At 29.9% G+C, this 25,670-nt stretch overlaps 1 protein-coding gene across 1 annotated transcript in view; it reads left to right on the top strand.

Moving 5' to 3' along the window:
• The first annotated feature begins 5,778 nt into the window (after positions 1-5,778).
• The window catches only part of LOC107442707 (putative ammonium transporter 3), a 41,206-nt gene continuing 21,314 nt past the window's right edge, over positions 5,779-25,670 (top strand). Inside the window, exon 1 of the mRNA XM_087164652.1 lies at positions 5,779-5,908. The gene's annotated coding sequence lies outside the window, so the exon portion shown is untranslated. The remainder of the gene's footprint in view (positions 5,909-25,670) is intronic.

Here is a 25,670-nt window from a genome sequence, read left to right as displayed (position 1 = left end):
TATGCATGCTAGCAGAACTAGCAACAGTACTTCAACAGGGGGCTATTTTTTTGGTTTTTAGTTAAATTCTCACATTTTTATTTAAATTGTGTACTTTATTGAAGTGAAACTTCTGATGCGACTTCCAACAAGGTTGCGTTACACATTTAACGCTACCGTTGTCATGGAAACTAGATTTCTCTTGACGTTCGTTGAACGCACGAGGTAAAAGAAAAACATAGTAGGTAATATGGGTGTTAAAGAAAACAAAGCGATATTTTTTAAAAATCGCCAAGAATACCTTACTGAAATTTAGAACATTTAGAAATAAGCTGATTTCTTATTATAATTTTTTTCAAAAATATATTTTATTATTAATGTTTTTTAACTAAGCGAAAAAATTTTTTAAATGAAACTAAGTATTGTATTTAAAAAGTTAATAAGTATGTATTTTTTATTAAATACAATTAAAAAAATACTTTGATGCACATAGATACTCTGCTTTAGATACTTATTTTTCTATGTTTTTATTTTTATTTTTGCCGGTTTTTATTTTATAAGTGAAACTTCTAATGCGACTTCCAACAAGGTTGCGTTAAACGTTTAACGCTACCATGAAGGGGGTATGAAAGCAATGTTGCGTTAAACGTTCAACGCTCCTGGGGAGGGGGAATAGAAAGAGACAGAGCGAGAGTGAAATTGTGAATTGTAAGCAATGTTAATAAAGTTTGTCTTAAAGAAACAATATGATTTCACTAAAAATCAATTTCTACCCCTTCCTATTTTCATTTCCACATTACGAAGTTTCACTTCATCCGCGCGGAGGGACTCCACGCACTATTTTTTTCCAAATAATATTAAGTTTTAAATATCTGTAAATTCCTGTAACGATTAATTTATCCTTTTTGTTTCGTGCTTAGGTACTATTTTTTTTATGCTGTTGGCGAGATTCAAATTAAATTGAAAGAGCGTATAGTTATTCTGCACTTTTCGCCAAATGGAAGACCGACTACCAATGTTGAACCCCGTAGCCTTGTAATTTTGAACACAATCCAGAAGACAAGGGAACTCCTGGATCAAGTTACGGGTAAAATTTGCCTTCAGAATGGACTTTTTGAATAAATTAACTGGCGTTTGCGTTACATGGAGAGAAAATCCCAGAAAACCTCCCAAAATTAGCCTGATGGCTAATGAACTCTAAGCCATGATCCGTCTACCACTGAGGATAATTTACGCCAGCAATGTGGTTGGTGCAAGTCATGTGCGGAAGAAGTATTACGCTTGATGTGGACTAATTTATACCCTTTACATTACTATACATGAATTATTAACACATGTAAAGTATTTTTCTGTAACAATTTTTACGCTGACTTAAATGAGACCAATACTGTGGCGATCGAATTTAGAATTTATCAGCGTTTTGTGTATAAATAGTACAATTTTTTACATGCACTTATTTATACATCTACATTGCAAGACAGACAAATGAGGTATTGTTTCCTATGTATATTTTTCTGATTTAAGCCTATGAGAATAAACATGAGTCAACAAGACTAATATTTAAAAAGTTGAAAGGTGATTTTTTTAAGCGTAAAATGTTCCATTCTTGAATTGCACTTATTATGAAGAAAATCCTCATAACTTCTGAACTATTAGTCTCGCAATGTAGTCTTGAGGCATTCAGTTCAGCGTAAAGGAATCTTTGAAGCATATACTTTGCTGGTTCAGATTCTACCTAGCTGGTAATGTAAAGTGTTTATATAAGTACGAGTTAGTAATACTTTTCATGTATATATATATATATATATAAAGTCTTGCAACTTTTGAACTATTTTAATGATTTGATTATAATTTCATTCGAGTCACTTTAAAAAATAGATGGAAATAACGTCTCACATGTAACAGGTACTAGGACAAATTTGTACTTTTTGTATATGAAACGCTTATAACTTCTTACCTTTAGGTCCGATCCTTTGGGGATTAATCTCGTTTAATCCAGCGTACAAAAATACACTGGGAACAATACCTCACTTGTCTGTCTGGAAGAAATTCAATTCTACCCTACAAAACAACCCCAGTTGTCTCACAAAAGGGGGGCGGAACGTACAGAGTAGAGTAGGGGAGTTTCTAAATTAACGCATCCAAAATTATGTCTACATTTCTGATTATTTGAAAATTTAGAGACCTTTACCCTCAAGTTCCGCAGTGGACTGATCGTTAAGACACGATTCCCAGTAGATCACCGAATTCAAGCATCATCGACTGAGGTCAGTGTGCGGGTGGGTGACCATTTAGATCAGTCTGCGTAGGGACCGAGGATGTGCGGTATGGGTCCTCGTTAAACTGTTCTACCGTAAAGTGCTCGATTTCACGCGCAGGTCGTCGGGCTACCAAAGCAGGGGAGCAGAGGATCAAAATTGCTGTCGCATGTCCTCGGATCATCCTCATGGATGTTACCCAGACTGTAGCCAATGTGCAACTTGAATAAAATACCTACCGTTTTCTAGTGCTGGGGTGATTTAACAAACCCGGGGTGCAAATCTATCAACGATTTCCGTCTGTCACACAACAGCAAAGTCACTAAATCCTATAGGTAATAAAATACTTCACAAGATTCCTCAATAGTTATTCTAAGAATATTTGTATTTATTTATTTATTATATATATAGGGGAGAGTCGGGTAACCCCGCTCACTTAAGGAATATTGCTTATATTTCTGTTGTTGTTGTTGTTAATTTACGTCGCACTAGAGCTGCACAATGGACTATTGGCGACGGTCTGAGAAACATCCCGGAGGATGATCCGAAGACATGTCATCACAATTTTGATCCTCTGCGGAGGGGATGGCACCTCCGCCTCGGTAGCCCGACGACCTGCGCGCGAAGTCGAGCACTTTACGGTAGCACAGTTTAACGAGGACCCATACCGCACACCCTTGGTCCCTACGCAGACTGATCCAAGTGATCCCGCACACTGACCTCAGTCGATGATGCTTGAATTCGATGATCTGCTGGGAACCGTGTCTTAACGATCAGTCCACTGCGGGACTATATTTCTGCATAACATTGAGTAATAATCAATATTTTTGTATGTTTCTATTGTTTTATCATCTAATTAAATAATGCAAAAAGAATAAACCAAAAAAATAATAGTTTAACTTAAAAAAATGTAAATTTAAAAAAACATGTTTTTCAGCTCTTTTCAAAATGTGTCGGGTAGCCCCGCCCTGTTACAAAAATTATTTTTTTTTGACTGTTTTTTCAGGTGTAAATGAAAATGATCAATGTATTGACAATAGGTAAACCACGTTTATCATTTTTATCACAAAATTATTTTATTCATTACATATTTATATACTTTTAGTGAATTCTATCATTTAATAACAACAATATTTGTTGTTAAAAATGCATATAACATTTAAATTTGATGCAATAAAATAATAATCTTTGCAACCGTACATTTATCGACGAAATAAAATTGGTCGTTGATACCCGACATTCATGTGAGCGGGGCTACCCGAAATCCAGTTTTTTGTAAATTTGTAATTACTCGAACAATTTTTCACATATAGACTTCTTTCTTTGTGCAAATTAAACTTAAGACTACATACTTTAATGCTGTATGTGTAGAAAAAATTATTTTTTTAGTATTAAAAAGAAGTTTAATCGAAACATTCAACCAATTTTTCTTAATTTCATGACTACTGTATTCAGCATATTTTCAAAACTATTGCTTACCATGTTAACAGCTGCATAAATACTTAAAACTTTGAAAATAATCTGTTTTTAATATAACAATTAAGGTCCGATGGCCCATTGACTTGAAAAAATATTCTATACGTATGAAATTGACAGTAGGCTGGGCGGGGCTACCCGACTCTCCCCTATATATATTTTGCTTTGAAGAAACAAAGAAATAATTGTGTACCTCATCATAATTATTTTAATTTCAGTAAGATTTGCAATATTTCATTGTTAACTTCTTAATATAGTAATACTAATGACCTCTTAGAGATAATTTGAGCATTTTCCCTTTTTTATAATACAAAGACAATACAGAAGCATTCTTGCACTACACTGTTTTATTGTCCAGCAGTGGACTGATTGTTAAGACACGGTTCCCAGCAGATCACAGAAGTCAAGCATCACTGGCTGCAGTCAGTGTGCGGGTGGGTGACCACTTCGATCAGTCTGCGTAGGGACCGAGGGGTGCGGTATTGGTCCTCGTTAAACTGTTCTATCGTAAAGTGCTCGACTTCGAGTGCACGTAGTCGGGCTACCGAAACGGGGGTGCCATCCCCTCTGCAGAGGATCAAAATTGTGATGGCATATCTTCGGATCATCCTCAGGGATATTTTCCAGACCGTCGCCAAAAGCCCATTGGGCAGCTCTAGTGCGACGTAAATGGGGACTGCTGCACCACGGAGGAAAAGATCGCAGGAAAGAGCCCCGAAGTTTCGATAGAACTTAAACACTTACAAATATGCAAGTAACCGAGCGATCTGCATAAAACCTTTATTTTGAAATATTTGAATATAAATGTGTGATGCTCTGTATTACAATTTGGTGCTTCAGCTTTCATAATTTCCCACGCTCCGAGTTTTCTGGACTTTATTCTATAGTTAAACTTTAATGTGGTACGACTTTTCATTAAATATATAAATCTTAATTTATTTTTATTTTATTGAAATAACATACATTTGCTGACTTGTGTGCTCAATATATAGGCTTATAAGTCATTGTCAAGTAGAAAATACAGATAGAACAATTCAGAGAAAGACATCACAAAGAATACATCCAGGGTTACGGCGGGATTCGAACCCGCTACCTCCACGCTTAACAGAGCGTTTGGACCGGCGATACCGCTCGGCCAGGGAGACTCCTATAAATCTTAATTATTAAGAATGACTTTAAGCTGTTGTTGTTGTTGTTGTTAATTTACGTCGCACTAGAGCTGCACAATGGGCTATTGGCGACGGTCTGGGAAACATCCCGGAGGATGATCCGAAGACATGCCATCACAATTTTGATCCTCTGCGGAGGGGATGGCACCCCCGCTTCGGTAGCCCGACGACCTGCGCGCGAAGTCGAGCACTTTACGGTAGCACAGTTTAACGAGGACCAATACCGCACACCCTCGGTCCCTACGCAGACTGATCCAAGTGGTCACCCACCCGCAAACTGACCGTAGCCAGTGATGCTTGACTTCGGTGATCTGCTGGGAACCGTGTCTTAACGATCAGTCCACTGCGGGACGAATGACTTTAAGCAGTTAATTGTTTCTTGCAGTTATGATAGAAGAATTAAAGTCACGAGCGTACATCCTTCTTGCGTGGAGGTGGAGGGTTCGAATCCCGCCGTAACGCTGGATGTATTCTTTGTGATGTCCTTCTCTATTGTGCTATCTATTCTTTTACTTAATAAAAGTTTAAAAGCCTTAATTGAGCACACAAGCCTGTAAATGTTGTACCAATAAACAATACATCTTCCTGCTACTTCTACAAATTGGAATACAGGTGGAACAATTTAACTAAGCATATGAGAATAAAAAGAAGAAATTTGATCTTGCTATCTTTATACTTCGGAGCATTTCGCAAGAGAACAATACTCTAATGGCAACTTCAATGCAAGTGTTCAGATTATCAACCAACATTTGTGATACAATTTTTAATGTTACGATTCGAATTCTGAATCACAGCATTGCTTCTGAATTATCTTTTGTTAATAATGACCAACAATAAATTACTTAACCGCTGTAACAACTTAACCGCCGTAATATAACTGCGACCATGGGGTAAAAGTCTATTTAAGCTATCCAGACGCTTCGTTGTGTGCTCTCTGTTCGAAAGTTAGGGTAACCGAGTATTATTATGTCAATACTCACTCCAAAAATACTAGATTTTAAGCTAAGGTAGCTTCAGCTTTAGTTGGTAAGTTTATCTTTGTAGCTTTATAGAATTTTAGCCTCTAGAATATTTAGTTGTGTAGAATTAACATTTGTAACGTCTTAGAAATATTTTTATTAAGCACGTTTGCGTTAACAAAAACGGTGACTTAGAATTGCTTTCAACAATTTGCTCCGAGTGAATATTCAGATTCTAATTTTATCACGGAACTGTTGTAAGCATGCCGAAGGTTACTTAATGAAGAGTAATTAGCATTGCTTTTAAATGTTCGTAAATAAATGGCCCAAATATCAGAAACAAACTTTATTTTTAAATCAATGAAATAAGTGCTGCTTATAAATGATATATTTAGAATAACATTTGTCAGTGAACCTGCATTTGTAAAAATAAACGCACATTCACTGTCGAGAATATATTGATTGATGAGATTGTCCTTAAAAAAATAAAAGCAATGAAAAAAGTTACAAATCAGTAAAAATTTAAACAAATTAGATGAATCGAGAAATGGTTAAACTGCACTTGTGTGAAAGGTTTTCATTTATCTTAGATAAATTTCTCATGTTATGTCTAAATTAACTTGCATAGAAAATTTTCATATACAAGATTGTTCTCTTTAAAATTAGGCTTTTCAGTCTTCGAATAATTAGTAATTTTGACTTTACCGTAAAGAAATGTTCTTAAATTTATATGAAATTTAGAATTCTAAATATTGCTGTGTCACAATAAGTAAATTGGCAATTGCATCTACAGTAATTGGAGCCACGCTTTGACTGGATTGTCGACTTGGAGCCACGCTTTGACTGGATTGTCGACTTGGAGCCACGCTTTGACTGGATTGTCGACTTGGAGCCACGCTTTGACTGGATTGTCGACTTGGAGCCACGCTTTGACTGGATTGTCGACTTGGAGCCACGCTTTGACTGGATTGTCGACTTGGAGCCACGCTTTGACTGGATTGTCGACTTGGAGCCACGCTTTGACTGGATTGTCGACTTGGAGCCACGCTTTGACTGGATTGTTGACTTGGAGCCACGCTTTGACTGGATTGTTGACTTGGAGCCAAGCTTTGACTGGATTGTTGACTTGGAGCCACGCTTTGACTGGATTGCCGAGCATTAAAGGCAAAATTTAACTCTTAGATAATCATTGTTACATATGTATGATTTATTTGACTCAATAATTTTTTATCATGATATATTCAAAGTTTATCTTGCTGTTTTGTGTTAAAATTTAGGTCAAAATTCTTAAATTTAATTTTGAAGTTAGTCACTCTTTGAGGTTTATTTTAAATGCAGTCTTTGTTACATTTATTTTACAAAATATTTTTATTTTTCAATTAAATTTATTTTAACTTATAATTTGAGAACAGGTTATTGCGTGAGAAAATTATTAACATATTTATGAGTAATTAGGAAACCAATATTTTGAGCCCCTAGTTTCTATTGAAATATTTATATCATTAGAAATTTAGAGGTTGGGAGTTTTATTCTGGTATTACACGTTACTCGTACTTTGGTTATCGGTAGTAGTAAACTCTACACAGGAACGATCGAATTTTTTTAATGTGCTCTACAAATCTTCATATATTAAAGTTCCAAGTCCCTTGCAATTTTATTTCTAAAGAAATTCAAAATTTTCAAACTTAACTGATAAATAAAAAACATACTGCATGTTTCGAAATTGCGATTAATTTTATGAGAAGTGACAATTACTCTTCAAAGCAATGATAAAGATATCAAACCTTGAATTTTGCAGTCATAGTTTTTGATGTAATATGGTTTGTTACAGACCTTGGTCACCTGATGTGTTGTATATCGTTATAGAATTTAAAACTTTGCTATATGCCAGAAATTTACAAGAAAAGCTAATAAATTTAAAAAACAACCAAGTATTAACAAATACTTTTATAAGTCTATGGGCAAAATTTTTTGTTATTTAAAATTTGCTTAAATAGATATTGTCTAGCCTCAAAGAATGTAATTTTGCGTTATCATATGATTTTGGGATCCCATTGAAATTTCTATCAAACCAGATAATTAATCAAGTTAAGAAATGTTTAATTAGTTTTATAAGAGTTGGTGCAAATTTTAGTCTTCAAAAAAATTAAAAAAATCCTTTACTAGTAAACATGTCAGAATCGTATCTAAAAATCATTTTGCGACGGCTTTCACATGCTAATTATTATTAACGTATTTTAGCTTTTTAAGCATTATTACACAAAAAATTTGCTAAAAAATAAATTTTTCAAAGAAATTATGAAAATTGCATTTATACGAATTATATTGGACTGAAATAAAACGTATCTAGACACCTTAATATTTTTTTTAAAACAAAAAACATTGATAAAATACTGTGTTAACTGAAGTTTAGGAAAGCTCTAGATTCTATTCGTTCTACATGTTGTAAAAACACCTTTAACTTAATAATCTCAGGTCATAGAGTTCACCAAAGTGGTAAACTGCATTGCATATTTGTCAAACTATTTTTCGAAGTAAACAATCTGTGATCTTATTCATTAAATTTTTCTTCGTTGCCAATAAAGCAAATACTCATGAATACAGTTAAATAAGTATACTTTAACCTTGGCTAAGGGAAGAATGCCTTAGCACAGGCTTGTTGAGAAGGCCAAGGCCCATCCTGGGCTGTCGTGCCAATGAGAAGAAGTAGTATACTTTACAGTAACTTGTATAGTATTTAAATGTAAAACAGAATAGATTACTTTTTTCGATCTGGGCGTCATGTTACTCTTAACAATGAAATTTTTAAAGTTCTAAATACTGATTTCTTTTAAATGAATTTTTACTGTTGAAACTTGTTTATTTTAATATCCGGTCTAAATGTTTCGTTTTAAGTGTATTTTACTTATTGCTTGGTTTCTAAGGATGCATGCACACAAATATAAACAAAACAGCCAATACAACTTTCATTAGATTCAGCACATAATTGAACATTGTATATGGTACTCAACACCGCGTAATTTGTTTTCTTAATTTCGGGAGAAAAAAAATTGCAGTTCTGAGAGGAAATTTCTTTTCGGATAAGTATACTTTTAAAACAAAATATAATGAAATATATTCACAGGAATTTCTTGAAAGTATCATCGTTAGTATTTTTATACAAAGTTCAATAAATCTAATTTAATTGTAATCATTAGTTTAAAAAAAAGTCATTTTTATTAATTAATTTTTATTTTTAAATTCTTAAATTTTTTAAATTCTTTAAATTTTTATTTTTAAATTCTGTGCAGGAAAAATTAACTTATTTTTAGGATGAATATATGGGTTGTTATTATATCCTAAATATGGGCAATTTGATTTCGACGGATTTTATTTTTTTACTTATCACTTTCAAAAGTAGAGTATTTTTTTTCTAGTCTAATATTGTAAGTTAAAAACAGTTTGAGAGAAGTTTTAAAAAGTGAAAATAATATTGCTATTTTATAGAGAATTACAGTTAAATTATGAGAAACTAGTTAATAAATCTTAAAATAAGGAAGAAAATATCTAAGACTCTGTATTTGTTTCCAATTTGGTAATGTTCATGAAATCGAATTGGAATATTTTATTTCTTTCGCATTGCTTGTAAAAATCAATACAATATCTTTATTTTTAATTTTATTTACGTTCGATATCAAAGAGCTTCAAAAATTGGTGAGTAATGAAATGAAGTAAGTACTTTGGAAAACTAATTGTTGCAGTAGGTAGATGGCATTGATGTACATATTTTAAACTGGTATCAGCAACACTGTTACACTTCTAAATACTTTGATGCTACTAACATTGGATTTTACTAAACACTAACATTAATACTAATAATCTAAACTACGAAAAGTATTTAGGAGTGTTAATAGTAACATCAGGGATCTACAACTATCTTAAATATCTGGTCGCTACTGCGTTTAAAAATTCAGTTGGGCCAAAATGTAGCAGAACTCTTTTATGCTGTTCTAAATTCTAGAGCATGCTGGGCTCTTAAAAATTGATTCTGATTCCTAGAAATTTTGTATTTTTGTAGATCCCAGAATATGAAACTAGTCAAATTTGTTACCTTGCAAATGAATGTATGCTATGAAATGCTTAGTTTTGTGTATGTAATATAAAATCGTGTGTGCAGGCTATGTAAGTAGTGCAAATGCTATGTGTTACAGTAAGTACTTTTTAAGGGCAAATCAAGCAATGCAAAAGAAATACTTATTCTATTGATGTAATTTGTTTAAATAACGCAATGCTTTTATATAAAAATTGATAATCTAGAGTAATATGGCTATAGATTTGAATATAGTTTTGAGAACTTTCAGATTATAAGAAATTTTTATCGGAGTAATTTTTTTTAAATGGAATAAAACATGGGATGAAATAGCCCGGGAATTTCATCTTGTGTTTAATTCCAGAAAACAAACTTTTCTCCATAAATTAAGTTCTTACTTTGAAATATAACAAATTTTTAAATTTTAGTATGCTATAGTGAGTATTAACTAAATCTTTCCCATTTACAGTTCAGTTCAGTTTCTAGAAGCTAATTTCAATGATTGTTTTAAAAAAAATTTAAATTCAATATAGTAAATGTGTATCTAAAAAAGTTGAACCAAATTTTAAATTCGGAGATCCGTTTATAAAGTAAAATAAGGAGCAAGTTTTAATATTGTATTTTAGGAATTTTCAATATGAGAGAGATCTGTAACTTCGCGTTCATTGAAAATATTAAATTTATAACTAAACCAAACTTAAACCTTGCGACCCACCTAAATCTCAGTGTGCAAAAGAATTTTTGAAGCTAATTTTAGTTATTTTCCAGTCTAAAATATTTAAGACTATCTAAATAGTTCTATTTTAATTAGAGTAAAAGATGACTATAATATGATAACAATTAGTGACAAAATAATTTAGATTGAAATAATTTCTCCCTTGTTTAAAATAGGCATTTTATCCAGATTCGTTAACATGAATTTTGTCTAATATTGTAAATTTGGAACAAGTTCCAAAATGAGCTCTCCTTACATACTTCAGTTATCACAAATAAAGTATTTTATCTTCAAATGTATGAAATAATTCAATGGTACACAGTGAAAACTGCTATTTCTTCTTTAAATTTAAAGGAAATCTGAAATAATTAAATGCAATGAATTCCTAACTCTTGTCCCGTTTAATTTTTGTTCTTTCTTTTCAGTTAAAATCGATTTGAGTTAAATTACTATCTTTAATATTAATTTTTTGTAGTGTTTCTTTAAAATAACTTTCTTAACGAGGACAACTTCAGCCGAATGCTAGTTCTCTAATTTGTTACGCAATACAGAAATCCGTTCAATTTCTATATTATATTTTTATCCAAATTTTTTATAAAATTACTCTACAATCTTAAGCCCATATCGAAAATATTCACCAACTTATATTCACCAACTGAAAATATTCACAAACTTAAATTTAAGAAATACATTTTTACCCTATATAGAAAAAGGTGACAATTCTGTATTAACACATTTGAATGCTCGCGGAATTCTGAGAATGCTGAAACAAGCGGGGTTAGTTCAAATATAATAATAAAATGAAGGTTTTCAGAATTTTAATTTACCATTGATAAGCATGCTCAGTTTTTGAAATAAAATTTTAAAAGTGACTGTATATGACCAAGTATTTACAAAATTTTAAATATATCCTAAATTTTACTATTCTATAAGGTTCCTAATATGATATTGGCAAATATAAGTGAACAAATAATGCCCTAGAAATGTGACTGGAAAATAATTGCGACCCATAAGCTGTGGGAAATCAATATGGTAATAGAAAGTATTTTAATTTAAGAAACTAAAGCCAAATGTTTTTAATTTGACCCCTCCTGATTTGTATATATTGTATCCATTGTATATATTGCTTATGTTTCTAGAATAAAGTAGAAGCAAATTCTTAAAATAGAGATAATGTTCGAAGGGAAGATGCTACTCCAGTATGATTATCGTCGAAAATTGGTAATTTAGTTTGGTGTACTTCCTGAAATCCGCACTTCAAACACCACGACTTTTTCTCACTTCACCCATTTTTTGATGAAATCGAAGCAGATCTGACGCATGCGAATGTTTACCAATAAGAAATACCATTCCAGGCAGAGGTAAACTTTTTATAAATAAAAAAAGAACTTCGCGTATGGAACTCTACTATTGGCAATAAATCTCTTCTTAAGCATTTATACTATATTAAAAACTTAAATTATTAAATTTTTTAAATTAAAAAAATCGAACCTTAAAAGGACTTGAATTGAAACGAGTTTAAATAGACTTAACATCATTTTTAAAGTAAATTTATTTTGCTTCTTAGATATTTAATATTGCATTAAATGTAAAACTAACGATTAAAATTGTATGAATCATAATTTTGTGGATTTTCAACGAACTTAGGCTGAACCTAGCTAACTTTTCTTCATCCTTTAATTTGTTCTCAAATTGATATTAGTGTTCTATATTTTATGCTATGTATTGTAAGCGTAACCAAAATTTTTTATATGTTCATAACACATAGGTATTAAAATGTCAAAATTCATGAACATCAGATTGCATTAAAATAAACTTTTTGTTGAGAACATATTCAACATAAAGTATAAAATAGTTTTTTTTAAATGTCTATTAGATACCAAAACTTGTGACTTTTTAACTAGTTATAATATGAAGGGTGAACATTATCAAAATTTATTTCACTAAAATGCTACTATAAATATATTCAGCACAAAGTATCAAATTTAAAAAGAAAAAAAAAAGGATTCAAAAACCTCCTAACTAGATTTACTAGAGTGTGATATGAATATTGTTTTAAAAAATTTGAAAATTAATTAACTAAAAAGCTGTGATGAACTGGCATTCGACGGATGCTTTCTATGCATTACGGGGACATCGATCTGCAACAGAGAAGTTTGCGGGTGTGGATCGGAAGTTTCGAAGCGACTGGGGGAGTGTGGGGCATGAAGTGGAGGTGGTAGACGGCCGTTCTGCCTTCTCTTCGTGTTTCACAGTCATTCAGCCGTTTCGGAACTTCTCGGTTCATGCGTGCAAATTACTGCTGTGGAACAATGTTCTCATACTGTGTCGAAAGTTTAACGTTAAATCTCAGTGTAAGCAGCATTTTTCGGTTGTAAAATAAAAATTTATTAGCTTATTCATTAATGCATACTGAGCGATTATTTAGATAAATAAAAATAAAATTAAGGCAATACATAGGCATGTAACTACTTGCCAGACGCAGATTTGTTCAAATTTCTGAGTTTGTGTTCGAATAATATAAAGCTTTAATAAGTAAAAGCAAACTAATAAAATCTATTAAATTTTAATGAAAATTGGAAATAAAAAGCTATGATTTATGTAACTGAAATAGAGAAACATTTTATTTATTAGTGTGCGAAGAAAATGCTTTTTATTCCAAAACTAACTCTCACATTTTGCTTAAAGGTTGCTAAAATTTGAAATGAGTTTATTTTAGTCGGATATATTACTTTGTATAAAATTACATTGTGCTGGATATAGAAAAAGGATTTTTTTTAAAAATTAAAACGTGGATTTTATAATTTAAATTTTTTCTTCGAAAACATTTTCTTTGAATGCTTTATTCAGTACTATTATTCATATAATTTAGCTTTCCTTTTGAAATCAAGCTGTTGTAATTGTTTTCATATAATTTTATACATAGTTGTACTTGAACAAAATTGTTTATATTTCATATTGAAGTTCTTGCGTGGCTCTGATACAAAATTTGTTAACTGCTATTAAGTTAATACAATTTGAACAAACCACGTTACATAAAGTTTAAGCTAAAATTTTCTAATAAAAATACGAGAAAATAGAATATTGAAGCTGTGTAAAAGCTTCATACTATGCATTTTACTAAAATCTTTCCAAAAATTGCAGTTGGCAAATTTTTATTGAAAAATGACTAAAAAAGATGCTTTATATTGTATTTTGATGTTACAGCATTAAGTGTGCTTGTATATTTAGTTTAAACGGAAAAATTACTGTATTTTATGAATTTAAAACTATATTTGAATAAAATTGAAGTTTTTAAAGCGTTAAGTTATTTATCATGTTTATTTTTGAGAAAGTTATCCTTCTTTAAATATTGTTCTTATTGTTTTTTTGTCGACATAGTGATGCCTAGATGCTACATTATTTTCAGAGAGCGAAAGTTAAATTTTACCATTTAATCTTACTGGAATAAATTTAAAATCCAAAAATCACCGTATATTTTACGAATTTAGCATTGAATAAAATTAATTATTTAAGTGATGTTATTTTTGGTGTCTATCACTAAGAAATTTATCCTTTAAATACTGTTCGAACTTATCTTTTGCGTACATAGTGGTTGCTGGATGGACGTTACCGTATTACTTTAATATTTTCAGAGAGCAAACGTTAAATTTTAGCACTTGACCTTACTGAATAAATTTTAGTGCATTTCTCTTAAGTTACATTGATATTTTGACATAAGAGGAGAAATAAAAATGTTATAATTTCTGTAGACCAAGTGGAAATAATTAACAGATGCAAGTTATCTAGGATTAAGGTATTTCTACAGTGAAATTTTGAATTTTATTCAGCCATCCATTGCCTAGACAAGCAATTATTTAAACTTTTTATTTTCTCATAAAAATATTTTTTTCTATTTTAAATTCATTTTAGGAAGAAACCTTTTTTTTTATTTTTAATGAGAGATTTTCTTTGCCGGAAAAATTCATTGTTTTAAGATGGCATGACTAATTAAATCCCAAAAGCATGGCATAAAAGAGTTTAGAGAAAGTTAATTTTAAAGAGCAAAGAAACTTCAATGAACAGTTAACTAGATATCATTCTGTTAATCAACTCTAAAAGATTTTTCTTCAAAATTAAAATACAAAGATATTTAGTGGGGGGAAATTTTTAGTTGAAGAAATATTAAAGGAAAATGCACTCATTTGAAAGGAATTCATAGTTAAACTACGTTTCATACCTTTCTAAATAATGAAACATAAAATTTCATGTCAGATTATAAACTTTTATTGGGAATCGTGCGGGTTTAAATTTGCTTTCGAATAATACAATGTAATGTAGAATATTAGTGTGCAAAAAATGTGTTGTATTCCAAAACTTGCTCTCACATTTGCTAAAATTTGTATAAAAATATAAATTTATTTACATCTTTCGTATAAAATTACATTCTGTTGAATGCAGTAAAAAATTCTATTTTTCAAATTAAAACCTGGATTTTGCAACTTAGGTATATTAAGAACATTTTCTGTGAATGTTTAATTCCGCATTGTTCATATAGTTTAAATTTTCCTTTTTAAGTAGAGTTGTTGTAATTTTTTGGGTAATTTTACATATAGCTGTACTAGAACAAAGTTGTTAATATTTCATAAGGAAGTAGTCTCTGATACGAAATATGTTAACTGCTATTAAGTTAAAATAAGGATTAAAACAAACCCTGACAAAAAGTTAGACAAATTTTTTTTAATAATATTAGGAGAGAAAGTTAATAATGAATTTGTGACAAAGTTTCATACTAGTTTCTTTTCCAAAATTGCAGTTGGCAAATTTTGCATCCAGTTTTTTATTGTAAGACTAAAAAAATGTTGCATTTTGATGTTACAGCATTAAGTGACATTGTATATTTAGTTTAATCCCAGAAATTTCTGTATTTCTTATGAATTTAGAATTAAATAAAATTGATTATTAAAGCGTGATGTTTTTGGTATTTATCACTAAGAAATTAATTCTCTAAATATTTTGATTTATTGGCTTTTGAGTACAATGTTTGCTAGACGCTACTGTATTTTAATATTTTCAGAGATCAAGCGTGAAATTTTAGCACTTAACCTTACTTGAATAAATTTAAGTGCATTTCCCTTAAGCTACATTGATATTTTTACATATAAGCTACATTGATATTTTTATATAAGAGAAGAAATAAATGTTTTTATTTTGTAGATCTAGTCGAATAGTTAATTAGGGATAAGTTGTGTAGGGTTAATATTTTTACAGTAAAATTTTCAATGTTATTCAATTATGCATTGCTTAGACATGGAGTTGTTTAAACCTTTTATTTTCTCATAAAAAAGATGCCTATTCCATTATTATCAATTAATTTTTAGTAGGAAACTTTTAAATTGAAACAAATCAAATAAAAAAGAAATTACAACATATGGAATCCGGAAAATGCTATTGGGAAAGATATTAAATTCATACAACTCATTATGCGTTCTATATGATTAAGTATTCATTTCTGTGAAAATGTGCAAGCCTTGAATTAAATAGAAATAAACCTATTCTTTGAAAGTTTGCGAGTACAGAATTAAATAAAATGCAATTTTCTGAAAGTTTATTCCATGAGTAGGATCGACTGACTTTTCTAGTTTATATGAAATGAAACTTATTTGTATATGTATAACTATAGAATCCCGTCCCTAGAGTGCGAAAATTTTAGCAGTAATATTCCTCTTAAGACAGTTTTAAGGGTTTTTAACCCTCAACGAAACGCGGTCAAACCCAGAGACAAACGGCAATGTTTTTTTTTTTTAAAAACAGGGTGCGTAGCCAAATCTTGCAACAAAAAATATGTACTTTAAGTACTCAAAATTTATTTTTAAGAACTATTTACATTAACAAAGTCCCGCAGTGGACTGATCGTTAAGACACGGTTCCCAGCAGATCACCGAAGTCAAGCATCACTGGCTGCGGTTAGTGTGCGGGTGGGTGACCACTTGGATCTGCCTGCGTAGGGACCGAGGGTGTGCGGTATTGGTCCTCGTTAAACTGTTCTACCGTAAAGTGCTCGACTTCGCGTGCAGGTCGTCGGGCTACCGAAGCGGGGGTGCCATCCCCTCCGCAGAGGATCAAAATTGTGATGGCATGTCTTCGGATCATCCTCAAGGATGTTTCCCAGACCGTCGCCAATAGCCCATTGTGCAGCTCTAGTGCGACGTAAATTAACAACAACTACATTAACAAAATCCAAAATAATTTTCAAAGACTTTACATGATTATGATAAAGTAACTATTTTTCTTGATTATATTAGCCATTGTAAAATGATTAAGAGGTTTTTCAGTTCGATATCAGACGGTGGAAAAGGAAATCTGAAATTGAGAATATCTTGCAAAATGCAGCAGAGAGTGCAATAATCTCACCGATCCCAGCTCAGTATCTATGCACATACGGACTAGCAAGTATTTATCAAAGAACATCTAAAACTATTTGCGCTTTCATACGCTACGCCGAAATAGATTGTAGTTGAGTGAATTGTGAAAACGCTAAATAGAAAAATGTTAAAAGCACGCTTTTGCGTAACGTGTAGCAAAACTCGACATGGTGAAGAAAAAAAAATCTCATTTTCGAAAAGAGAAAATTAAGCACTATTTTAAAACACCCATAAATAAAACACCTTCAAGAGCTTTTAAATAACGAAAATCGATAATAAGCACTTTTTAAAATTGCTACGCACCGTGTTTCGCTACAACAAAATTTAACGCATAAACATTTAATTTTAAATGAAACTGCTCCTACATGCAATTTTTGCCGCGAACCTCTTACAGTGAAAAATTTCTTGACACAGTGTTTAAAATTTAAATTGAAAAGAAGCCAGCGTACTATAACTGTTACTTTCCAACCTTATTGTATTTACTTGGAGAACCCCTCATCCTAATTTAAAGCTTTACCTTAAAGACGTCGGATTTTATAATTCGGTTTAGTTCAAATTTTAATAAATTAACCAGTTTTATCGCATTATATTGATTTTAGCCAAATTACTTCAGTTGTTTTGATTGTAACCAAGATTCTTCAAATTTAACCTCGTGTTTGAATTTGAACTATGATATATGACCTTTTAACCTAGTTTTAGGCGCGGCATAGCTAAACTATGGCTCTTGCACCAAAAATTTACAACACTCACTCACTCACAAAAAGCAAATTGAGAACACAAAATAGTATAATTATGAAAGTGGATCTCTCTGGATATGAGGAAATATTTTCTAGATTGATGGAAAGGTTATGAAAGAAATTTAAAGTTTCTATTTACATGAATGAATTTTGCGAAACCGCGTCCTATAAATAATGAAAAGTTTGTTAGCTGTACTTTTCTTGACCACTTAATGTTATCGCTTTATACCTGTAAAGTTTTTAAAGTTAAGTTAGACTGTGAATTTGACTTATTTACTATGATATAATTCTCCAACCTATTTTGGATAGAATTTAATTACTTTTGTAATATTATTTTTATCTTAAAAGTGCGATTAAAAAATGGCAAAAATAAAATTGGATTTTGTGTATGTGGGATACATGTATAATAAATATAATGCATAAATACATTGTGCGTATTCAATATTAATTGACACGATTTATGTCTATTTTATTTTTTACATTATATTAATATTCGGAATGTCTCATAATAATCCCCTAGAATTTATATTCTTATCAAAAATGAAGTTGATAATGTTTAGGGGAGTGCACATTGATTTTTAGATGAAGCCGCAAGCGAATTATAAGTAATCATAATTAGTTGGAGTGAAAAGGCTAAAACCATTGTTATTTATTAGTGTTAACCAGTATTTAGGTAAAAACTTAAGGTTTCTTCTCCTCTTGGTTTCCTCCAACAATAATTGATGATTTAAACAATGCATTTGTTCGTTTTCTTTATGCTCTCTACTCTCATTCTACACCTTATAACATATATATTTTACAGATTTAACTTCGATAATGAAAAATGTATAGGGTTTAACCCAAAATTTGTCTTAGATACTGATGTTTTCGTTATATATATATATATATATATATATATATATATATATATATATATACAGTAGAGTCCCGTTTATCCGAGTTAATGGGGACCGCAACGAACTCGGATAACTGAGAAACTCGGTTGAAGCGAAGAGTATTAAAACGGAAAGAAAAAGAGAAGGTATAAATGTAATATATTTAAGGAATACAAAATGTATACGAGTATAACATACAATTCATATTATAATTAAAAAGCTTACTTAAAAACATTTAAAAAGCATACTTTACGAGAATTAAATAGCTTTTACTTAAAAAAAAGTCCTTAATCGTTTTTCGGTCTACGCAACTTTGGCGCTTTTCTGTAGTAATGTTTCGCCTTCTTTAGGAATAACAGGAAGGCTGGTGTCGCCTCTTTTTGTTGTTCTATATATTCAATAGTACATTCGATAGCTTTTAGTCCATCTGTATGAGAGATTTTTATATGTTGATTTCAATAATCACTGTCTTCATCATCTTCGCTAGATTCATTATCATTATTGACGATATTAACGATAATTTCATCAGACCAAGTTGTTGGATTTTGTTTTTCTGAGTGTTTGGAAGATAAAATTCAAATTTATTTTTCAGCTGTTCTTTTTAAAAATAAACTAGAACAAAAAAAATCTTTGAAATATTTGATAGCTCGGTTAAAGCGGAAACTCGGATAACCGGGGCTCGGATAATATATATATATATATATATACATATAAAAATATTTCATTTTCGAAGGGCACTTTAAAGCGTTAAAATGGAGAAATTGTTGAACATATACTGTATATATATAAATGGTCCTGAATCTCTCCTTCATATTAAACTAAAATTTTATTATAACCTATTATAATATACTATACAACCATACAAATATTAATAGTTATAGAGAAATTAAGGGGCCTCAAGTGTCGCACACTATATTTCCATTGAAAAAGAGTGGGACATTACTTAAAAAGCCATTTCGTAACGTAAATAAAGTATTCTTTTACTTAAAAATAAGACTTTTTATTTTGATTTAAGTGCGTTTTAAAGCCTTAAAATGGAGAAATTGTTGCTCATACAAATTTCGCTCCCCTCAATATTAACCTATCATCTCCACCAGACATTATATTTTAATACACTCCGTATTAAAAGAAGACAAATTAGACAATATGAATTAAAAAAAAGAGAGGGAAAGTACTTAAAAAGCTTCTTTTCTCTCAAGACATTCAATGAACTTTAATTAATTATTTGCAGAGTTTGCGATTATTTTTATTTTTATTTTTATTCAAATACACCGTAGGAACTTTAATTTATGATTAAAAAAACTTAATTTAATTTTGATTAAACATTTATAAACATTAAAACTACGTTATAATAATATATCAGAAGCCCTAACTTTCGAAAATAATTTTTCATGATAATACATAGCTTTGCATGCATATCAACCATTTTGAAACAAATGCATGATTGAAATTTAAAAACTCGATGAAATAAAGAATTTAAAAAATACTTCAGGTGACTGTCTAGGTTTTTCTGAGGGGTAAATATTTTGTGAAAATTGTGATTTGCAGAGTTTGTGATTTTTTTTTTTTTTGATTTTTATTCAAATACACCGTAAGAACTTTAATTTATGATTAAAAAAACTTTATAAATGTTTAATCAAAATTAAATTAACATTAAAACTATATTATAATAATATTTTAGAAGCCCTAACTTTCTAAAATAATTTTTCATTATAATACATAGCTTTGTATGCATAGCAACCATTTCGAAACAAATGCATGATTGAAATTTAAAAACTCGATGAAATAAAGAATTTAAAAAATACTTCAGGTGACTGTCTAGGTTTTTCTGAGGGGTAAATATTTTGTGAAAATTTAGACATAATTTGTGAAAATTAAAAATTTTATTTAAAAATGAACGCAAAAATATGGTAAAAGTAGGGATTTATCGTTTCTTACGAGACACAAAAATAAATTTTAAGAAAAAGTATTTTGTGAAATTATTCTACTGTTTTTCTTAAGGTATCCGACTACCTTCGGAACAAAATTTTTGAAAAATAAATATTTTCTACAACATTATTGCAATTTATATTGTATATTAATTTAAATAAACATATTTAATAGAGAAAATTTAAATATACAGGAAATTTTTTGTTTAAAGAGTATTTTTTAGATAATTTTAATGAAAATAACTCATTAACGGAAAACACTCTACACAAAAAACTATGATACATACAGCTATCAAACTTTTTGAGCCGTTTCGTATAGCCCTCTGAAGTGTTATGAACCTCAACTTAAATGATATCATGAAATTAAAAAAATTTATGGAGTGTTAAGCATATTTTTCCATTTTTTTCACATTTTCTTCACATTATCTATTGCAAAATATGTCATAAAACAAAAAATAATGCAGTTATCTGCATTCTGGAGGTCTGTTATATAACCACCAATACAAGAAACAATCTCTGAAAGTTTGAAGATAAATTTATAATAATTAGTTGAGTTATCTTGTTTTCCGTAGACAAAAAACAGCAAGATTTTAATTTTGAGAAAAACACAATTAAAGTTTATAATTGCATTTTTTCTATAAACTATGAATGTTTGTCAGTAGGAAGTTATTATATTTTATAGGGGGCACATTCCTTCAAACATTTTCTTAGTTTTATTTAACGTAGCTATATTTTAACGTATTATTTAGCGATATTTTAAAGTATTTAGTGAATAACATCAAAAGTCTACTACTTATAAAGCATTTAACACAGGAACAATTTTTTATTAAACAACCATCTTACTGTATTTTCACACTTTAATATATATGTCTAAATATAGTTTTTATTATTAATTAAAAGTAAAAAATATTTTTTATAATATTTTTAATAGCCCAAATCTAGAATTTTCTTCTAAATGCAATTTGTTATCATAGCAAACCGGACAACATAATGAAGCTAATATCATCATCAAGATCTCAATATCAATTATTCGATTGCCACACAGATTGTTTTTATCCAAAGGCATCAGTTCTTTATTGACTTCCATAGAAATCGATAATTTTGAAGAGCTTGAAGTAATAGATTCTTCTGCTTTACACAATTTTGAATAGATGGTATAATCAACTTTACTCAAATCATCGCTTTTGTTGGCATGTTGATTACCGTAATATTTACGTTTCTTAGATCGAGAAGTACGTCCTTTACCCATCTCAATAAATTTATCAAAATAAATAACGAATTTTTTTGAAAGAAATCAATAAATTTCTTCAAAACAAATCAAAATCAAGATATAGAAAGTACGCTTCAAATGTAAACAAACTATCAGAAAATATGCTAACTTTTCATATTACCCACAAACAGTAACCACGAAACGTAAAATCTAATTAAAATATAATTCAGATTATTAGCCGAGAGTTTAAGAGCTTTTAAAAATTAAATATCTAAGAAAAATAAACGCACAAATAGAAATGGAACCGAAACTATTACCTACTACCGGTTTAATTTTTGTAATTTCCGGTAAGTTAGACAGCTGTCATCTGTTACTAAAATAGCTATAACTAAAGTTCTGCTTGACGTGCATTCAAAAACAAAACAGTTTTGAAAACTAGAAAAATTGGGCATTATTATAAAGCAATAAAATAAAAAAGTGATTTTTCGTGAAAATCCTCGTTTTAAAGGTAGTCGGATACCTTAAAGTTTAATTTGTTTAAACTACCGATAAAAGGTAGGAAATTTGGCTTGAACCGACCCCTAAACAAAGTTTCAATTAGCAAACCATAATTTTAATTTAAAATTGTGAGTTCTTTTTTTTTTCTCTTGATTTTTAAAGTGACAAAAAAAATGTAACAGATAGTGTTTATAAATGCAGTCATTCATCAAAAGTTAAATAAATATTTAATCGATAGATTTTTATATTAAAATATTCATTCTTAATCCTATAGCAAAATAGATAAGTTAAGCTAAAGAAAATTTTTTAAATTTATGTGCTCATGTAATTCTCTTTCACAAATTTTTTTATAGAAAATCTGATAATTTCGAAGATACTGTAAACATACTATGAGAACAAAATACCAGTTTATATCCCTACTGCTTCAAATAGTCTTTGAATGGGAAGAATAACACCATATAAGGAAAAAAATATCTGAATTAATCAGCCTTTTTTTTCTATTTTTGGCATATTAGGGTAATTTCTTTTTAATATAACCTCAAGCTTCAGAAATATACATTTTCAATAAGATATAATGTAGATTTTAATTCCATGCTTTTCCAATCAAAAGGTAGAATTTCAATTAACATTATTTGCATTTTTTAAAAAAAAAAATCATATTGATTAAATACTTTCTACAGCTATGCAAGTCTATATTAAGACAACATTAAATGTTTACTCTAATCTGTACTTTCAATCTCAAGAATCAAAGGATTTTTAAAAATGTAATTTCAAATGTGTTGGAATTTAACACACACCAAGAAAGAAAGTAATTTCGTTCACTAAAATTCATTAATGCAGCAATTTATTTAAAATAAATTTTAAAACTAAGAAAATGATAAAAGTATCAATAGTTTAAAACACTGTTTTTTAACTTTTAAAAGATATATATATATATATATATATATATATATATATATATATATATATATATATATATATATATATATATATACACTCAAACCCCGCTATAGTGAACCTTCAAGGGACCGAAATTTCTGTTCACTATATCCGTTCCGCAAACAATTTTAACTAATGATTCCGAACTCCTTTTTATTATAAATTATTTAAGTAAATAACCAACAAAATGAAATACAAAAATGACTGAAAAATAATGCATAGTAAGAAAAAATGTGTTAACTTGCTTTTATTTTTATTACTCTTTGTTTTGCGCACAAAAAAAGTTAGTGATCTTTAGCTGATGCAGGGGAAAATTTGTCCATGCATCTGCCTGGGTTGGCCTTTTTTAGGGATGGAAAAGTGAGATAAAAGAAGCAAGCAAGAAAAAATGCTTATCGCTACATTCCACTCTTATAGATGGTCTTAAAAATCAGTATAAGTGTTTATTTTGAAGTAGACATTTTAAAACTATTTTTAAAAAATAAAGAAAAAATTCAGTTGAGGACAAAAAAAAGTTCATTATATCCAACTTCCTCACTTTTTTAGTTCACTATATCCGGGAGTTCACTATAAACCGTGTTCACTATAGCGGGGTTTGACTGTATATGTGTATATATATATATATATATATATATATATATATATATATATATATATATATATATATATATATATATATATATATATATATATATATATATTAAAAAAATCAGTTGATTTAAATCAATGATTTTTTTAAATCCTTTAATTTAAATCACATTTAACAAACTCTGGTGGCTAGGGGAGTTATTTACATAAACAAACTATATAACACTTGTGTCAAAAAAGTTTCAACTAATATGAAATGCTCACTTTTTCAACATCTTCTCTGTACAAAAGAAAAGGGATGTTGAACCTAGAGGCTATGACGAGGGGCCATTTTTGCAGTGTTCTTCCTTTACTCACATAAATGGCTCTTCCTAAGGAAGGATCAATCATTTGGTCATAAATTGGTTCATCCACTTTCAGTGTCCCATATACAAACACTAAACAATTTTCAGCATTCTGAAATAATGAATAATGAAATCAACTTTCCATAACTTCTCCACCAAAGTAATACAGGGTGCGTAGCCAAATTTTTCAACAAAAAATAAGCACCTTTTAAGCACTTTTCAAGCGCTCAAAAAATATTTTTAAGCACTTTAAAAAAATATCATAATTTGGCAGGGTTGGAAAGTTTCTGACAATTGATGGTTTTTATCTTGTTTTAACCGTCATGTCAGAAAAAGAAAAAAAAACTTTTGGCATTGTTTTTGACAATTGTCAAAATCAATGGATGTTATGGATGTTAGGAAGGAAATAAACTGAAAAAACTTTATTATTATTAAAGAAAATTGTATATTGCCAATTTTTATGTATTACAAACACTAAGAATTTTTAATTCATTGCTCAACTCATTTTTTACATGTACAGGGTGTTTACATTGTACATTTTCAGTAAACATATTTCTTCTAATTATTATTATTTCTATAATTATTCTTATAATTATAAGATTATATAATTCTTATAATTATAAGAATTATAATTAATATTATTTCTTCTAAGAACTTGTGCTGTCTTGATTGTTTCGGCATTTTTCTGGGTAATGAAGTAAAGCCATCAAAATAAAATATAAGCTACTGACCAAAAAATTTCGTTTTTGTCACTTTTTCTGACACAAAAATGTCAACCTAAAATTACTTTCTTAAAATATGAATCAACAGTTATTTTGATTGAACGCAACAGTCTTTGCAGAAATGTGCAACTCATGACGAATGTTAAGACAATTTCTGATCCGATAACCTATTTATAAAGCAGTTCTCCTCGTCAAATGACTGGTTGTTGTGGTAGGTCTACAACAAGTATTATTCCAAACAAACAAAATAGAAAAATATTAATAGAATATTAACTAAATAGAATTGTTAGAAAAAGTCATGAAGTCAAATGTGCTAAAACGATAAGATGTTAAAGCGCATTTTCGATGCAAAAGTTCTTAAACGGTCATTTGACCGCTTATGGTATGCTTAGCGCTAATATTGTGATTGCATGTCTTCGGATCATCCTCTGGGATTTTTCCCAGACCGTCGCCAATAGCCCATTGTGCAGCTCTAGTGCGAAGTAAATAAAATACCTACCTACCTCTTCTAATGACATGTGTGGGGTGCAATTTAGGAAAATAAAGCACTCTCTTGGCGATAAGCTTCTACAGGGTGCGTAGCCAAATTATTCAACAAAAAATAAGCACTTTTCAAGCACTCAAAAAATATTTTTTAAGCACTTTAAAAAAATATCATAATTAGGCAGGGTTGGAAAGTTTTGGACAATTGACGGTATTATCTTGTTTCGACAATGACTGTCGCTACGTCAAAAAAAAAAATAAATAAATAAAAAACACCGTTTGGCATTGTTTTTGAGAATTGTCAAAAATCATGAAAT

Source organism: Parasteatoda tepidariorum, chromosome 5 (genome assembly GCF_982258835.1).
Source record: "Parasteatoda tepidariorum strain Cologne lab strain chromosome 5, Ptep-v5.0, whole genome shotgun sequence".
Lineage (NCBI taxonomy): Eukaryota > Metazoa > Arthropoda > Arachnida > Araneae > Theridiidae > Parasteatoda > Parasteatoda tepidariorum.
Note: the sequence above shows the minus strand (reverse complement) of the source record. Positions and strands in the feature narration are given on the sequence as shown.